The sequence below is a fragment of the Gossypium arboreum genome, chromosome 5 (genome assembly GCF_025698485.1).
Source record: "Gossypium arboreum isolate Shixiya-1 chromosome 5, ASM2569848v2, whole genome shotgun sequence".
NCBI classification, from domain to species: Eukaryota; Viridiplantae; Streptophyta; class Magnoliopsida; order Malvales; family Malvaceae; genus Gossypium; species Gossypium arboreum.
In genome coordinates, this window is record NC_069074.1 from 38,358,479 (window position 1) to 38,363,751 (window position 5,273).

At 33.9% G+C, this 5,273-nt stretch overlaps 1 non-coding gene across 1 annotated transcript; it reads left to right on the top strand.

The window, feature by feature from the left end:
* Positions 1-928: 928 nt before the first annotated feature.
* Positions 929-1,034, top strand: LOC128293609 (small nucleolar RNA R71). Its single transcript, XR_008283789.1, has one exon. It is a non-coding gene; the product is annotated as a small nucleolar RNA R71 (small nucleolar RNA).
* Positions 1,035-5,273: the final 4,239 nt, after the last annotated feature.

Here is a 5,273-nt window from a genome sequence, read left to right on the forward strand (position 1 = left end):
GCATCTGCGACAGAGCTTCAATAAACGGTAAGTTAATATGTAATTTTTTTAAAAGTTTAAGGAATTTACTGAATTGTTCGTCTCAGCGGTCTTTCTTTGTCGCGTTAGGATATGGGACACGAGGTTTATATTCTTCATTCACCGTTTTGTTATGACTTACCTCACTTTTTCCTTTGCTCACCACAGTTTCTTGCATCAATTCTGGCTTAGGCACAATGAATCCTTCCTTATCTTGAGTACTAATTGTGTTGAGGTGTTCCCTTGGGTTAGGTTCAGTATTACTTGGTAAGCTACCTTGTGGTCGTTCGGAGATTAGTTTGGATAGTTGGCTATCTGAGTTTCGAGTCCTTAGATCGATACTTGTTAATTTTTAAGTGTTGTCTCGGTATTTTAAAAACGAGTTTCTGACACCGAGATGAATTTAGAGAGCATCTCTTCAAGATTTGGCTTCTTTTCCTGTTGGTAGAGTGGTTGTTGGTAGCCCAGAAGATGTTGTGGCTTTTGATTCCCTTGACCACCCCAAGATAAATTTGGGTGGTTCCTCCATCCTGCATTATAAGTATTACTGTATGGGTTATTTTGAGATCAAAAGTTGTTGTTACCCATATAGTTGACTTTTTCCTCTTCGGTTGTAGGATTGAAGGATTGATATTCTGTATGCACACCTCCTCCACTTGAGTCACACCTCATTACTGGATGTACCTGCGTAGAACTAAGTAAACCATCAATCTTTTTATTGAGAAGTTCTACCTGATTTGACAGCATAGTAACTGAGTCGACGTTATAAATGCCGACTGTTTTTATTGGCTTAGTCCTCATGACTTGCCACTGATAGTTATTCAGTGACATTTCTTCAATGAACTGATAAGCCTCTTCAGGTGTTTTGCTGTTGATGGTTCCGCCAGCAGCTGCGTAAGTCCTTGTATCTCTCCCATGGTGAGGGCACCTCCTCAGTAAGTCCTTGTATCTCTCCCATGCATCGTAAAGTGTTTCTAAATCCATCTGCACAAATGAAGATATATCATTATGTAATTTAGCTGTTTTAGTCGGCAGAAAGTATTTTAGTAAAAAAATTTCGGTCATTTGTTCCCAAGTAGTAATTGACCCTTGTGGTAACGAGTTCAACCACTGTTTAGCTTTGTTTTTTAGTGAAAAAAGAAATAACCAAAAACGAATGGCATCATCAGAAACGCCATTGATTTTAAATGTATCGCAAAATTCCAGAAAGTTTGCTAAGTGAGCGTTGGGATCTTCATCCTGCAAACCATCAAACTGAACAAAATGCTGTATCATCTGAATAGTGTTAGGTTTTAATTCAAAAGTTTTTGTAGCTACAACAGGTCTAACTATGCTAGATTCAGTTCCTGTTAAAGAAGGTTTAGCATAATCATACATAGTGCGTGGAGTAGGATTTTGATTAACCGCAATTGCAGGAGGCAGCTGATTGCCTTGGTTTTCAGCCATCTCTTTGGTTGGGGGTTGAGTATCGTCTTCTTGCTTGTTCTTTGTGTATCTTAAACTGCGCCTTATTTCTCTTTGGTTTCTACGAACTGTACGATCGATTTCTTCATCAAAAAGTAATGGTCCTGACTAGTTTTTTCTAGTCATAAACTATAAAAAACTGCCAAGAGAAAGAAAAAGTAAATTAATTAGTAATAAAAATAATAAAATTAAATTAAATTGCAAGAAAAATAAATGGCTAAAGTAATAAAAATTGATTGTTCCTAATATCTTAGTTCCCCGGCAACGGCGCCAAAAACTTGATCGCGTGATTTTGTGATAGGTTTTAAATATTTATAATTACTCATTCTTGAACTAACTATTATCGTGATGTATACAAGTGTACCTATCGAACAGTAGTATAGTTTTCATATTTGACCCTAATGGCATGTCATACATATCCTAATCCTTTATAAGTTCACACGGGCATTATATTGTAATTGTATCAATTCAATCCCTATAACAATTTATACATATTATATCGATCATGTAAACATTTCATATCCATTTGGCACTTTGTACCTGTTCGTAATTGTCATATAATTCATACTTTACAATTTAGCTCATTTGATGCCAAGAGTCATTACACTCACATTGATATCAGCTAATAGATAAAATTAAACAATACAAGCATAACATGAATAAACATTGTAAGTTTCATATGAACTTACCTAGCAAAACAACAAACGAACATATTTAAGAATTAATAAGAAATTTTACCTTTCCCTTGATTATCCTTGTTTTGATTCAATTTTCGATATATATAATACTTCAATTCAATTTATCAATTCCAAACATATTATATCATCCTATTATATGTATGAATCAGTTCAATTTTATTATTTTCATCCCTATTTTTTTTCAATTTAACCTTTAAAACCAAAATTGTCATAACTTTTAAATTTCAACTTGACTTTAAATCCGATCTCAATTGATTCTTTTATAACCCTATATTATCTAAAATTATAGAAATTTTACATCAATATTGAAATTTATATACTTTAGTCCCTATGTTCAAAAACTAACAATTAAATTTTACAAATCAGCTCATTTTTACTTCTAAGCTTAAAATCTAACAATTTTGTACCAATTTTGTAATGCCCTAACATCTTTTTTTTTTTTTACAAATTCTATCGTAAATAAGCACTTGTTTTAGTGGTTGAGTGGCATCAATATGCGTGGAGGTCCTTGGTTCAAATAGTTGTGGGGGTGTGGGTTGTTTTATTTTGTTTGTTTCAAGTATGCAATTAAGTTGGTAGAGTTGGTGTGGGTTTTAAACTCTTAGGAAGTGGTGGTTATCAGGTGGTTAGAGAGATTACTGATGCGAGTTAATTGGGTTGTTGGGTAAATCCATTTTAGTTGCATTTATCTTAAAACTTTATTTTTATTTGATTTATTATTTATTTTATTTTATTTTTTTAAAAAAAGAAATATCCCAAGACTTTCTGCCATTGTTTTTCAGATTCAAAAATTTCCTTCCCTCACCTATTCATTCGGTTTTCACATTGATTTCAAGTGGAGGGACTTTCAAGAGTTGGATTTCTTCTTTTTCATATATTCACTCCAAATTTCTTATATTCTTTTAAATTGTTATCCTTTGTGCTTTGTGGTTTTTGTGGTGGTTATGTATTGGTTCGCTGCTGCTTCGTTCTGTGTTGGTAATTTTTTTCTTCTTCTATCCTTCTTTCTTTTATTCATTGTGGAGATTGTTCCATTCGTTGACTTTGGTTAAGAGGGGTGTGTGTGGTGCGTTTATTCCGTGTTAATCACTTTAATGTTTGATTAGAGGAGAATTGCGAGATAGTTGGCGCTCCTCTAATAACTTGAATCACACGGTTGCTATTAGTCCTTCAGTAAGGGTTTGATAGTATTTTGAGAGTCGATTTAGGATGTTATGTACTATACTTATCTTGAAATTAGTATTGTGAATCATCGCTAAGTTAATGAATTTAACCTCGTTTTTAGGTGCTGAGGGTCCCGTGCATTTTTGTTATCGAAATTGATTCAGGTGTGTAACGAGAAATCTAAAAAATAGAGAATGGTAAAAGCCACACAGCCGTGTGTGACACACAGCCGTGTGTGACACACGGTCTAGGTCATTTTGGGTTGTGTAGGCCACATGGATGTGTGTAGGCCGTGTGAGCCACACGAGCATAGAAATTTTGGCCGTATGAGCCACACGAGAATGGAAATTTGGGCCGTGTAGGCATACGGGCATGTGGAATAAAAATTTTTAAAAATTTCCCTAGGGTCGTACACATCATTTCAATTGACTGTAAGCCTCCTGTGAGGCCGCTATGTGATTATTTATGCTATAAAACATGAAATATGATAATCTGATAGTATAAACTTGATGAAATTACGTGTACAACATGTATGATGCTCATGTAGAGTGATATGCTATGTATGATCTGTTATGTATAAAGCATGTTCTATGACTGTTATGCAAGCATGTATGAAATGTTAGTTCTAGTATCTATTAACTCTGTTTGTATTTGATTATGGGGTGGGACATATATTATGTGGAGGAAGTGTTCTGTGTGTAGCGATATCTCACCATTATACTAGCAGCAGTGCTACGATTATTCTGAAAAGTATCATAAAGACACTAAGTGGTGTGTAGGGCTGGGTGGGTGTTTATACCCCACATGGTGTATTGGGATGGTTGGAGCGAGTTTGTAGAGGATGGGGGTAGGATTATACATATTTGCATCTATACTACTCTAATATGATTTTGATTCTATATAAGATGTATGTCTGTAATTCTTCTACCATGTGATTAAATCTAAAACTCTATTTTCTTACGAGTTACACACTGAGTTATAAAAACTCACTATCTATTTGTCTTTCAGGTAACCCTTAGACTTAGGTAGGTTGGTTGGACGAGAGCTCGGTTATGTCAATGTTTCTGTAAACTCTATTGAATTAAATTTCACTTATTTAAAATTCTGATTTGAGAGTTTTGTAATATTTGGACTCTTTAGACATTTGGGATTGTTTTTGTTTTGGATTTTTATTTTGGATTTTTGACATTACCCTCGGTAAAACGACTTTACAAAAGCAAATATTTTTCTACAATAAACTATTTTCGAGAAAAGGAACTCGATTTTCCAAAATGTAACGTTCTAAGAATTTCCTCTGTAAATATTCGATTTATTCAGAATATATAAACAAACAACGATTTTAATTAAATAAGTATGACAAAGACATTTTAAATAAAGCAAGCTTTCAAGTAACAAAGATACACGGTCTTTTTCAAAAAGTGAAAGTTAGATTTGAAACTGTTTTACGTAACATTTCCAGATTCGGTCATAAAGTCTAGGCCGGGTTTGGGGTGTTACATTTAAAGGTATCAGAGTCAAGTTGTAAAATCGGCTGTGAAATTTTAAGTTTAAAATTGTATTTGTAAAATCTATTTGTTTGAGTAATGTTTATTTTTGAATCTGAAAAGTAAGTTTCTGGAATACCGAGTCTTCGGCGTTGATCGTGTAAGCACTTCTGACTTAGATTTACTTTAGTTAGGAAACTCTTAAACGATTAAAACTATACTGAGTTAGTTAGAGATTGAAAAATTCCTGAGATTCCTTCTAATACTTATTTGAAGCATAAAATACTTACTAATAAACACTTAAATTGATACATAAAAATTTGTAATGTAGATAAATCTATGAATACGATGAGTGCTCGTGGAACTCATGGCCGTGGTACTCGAGGGCATGACGGGTGCCATAGAGGGACTTAAGCTAAGTTGTCCTCGATGGGTAGTATGCCCA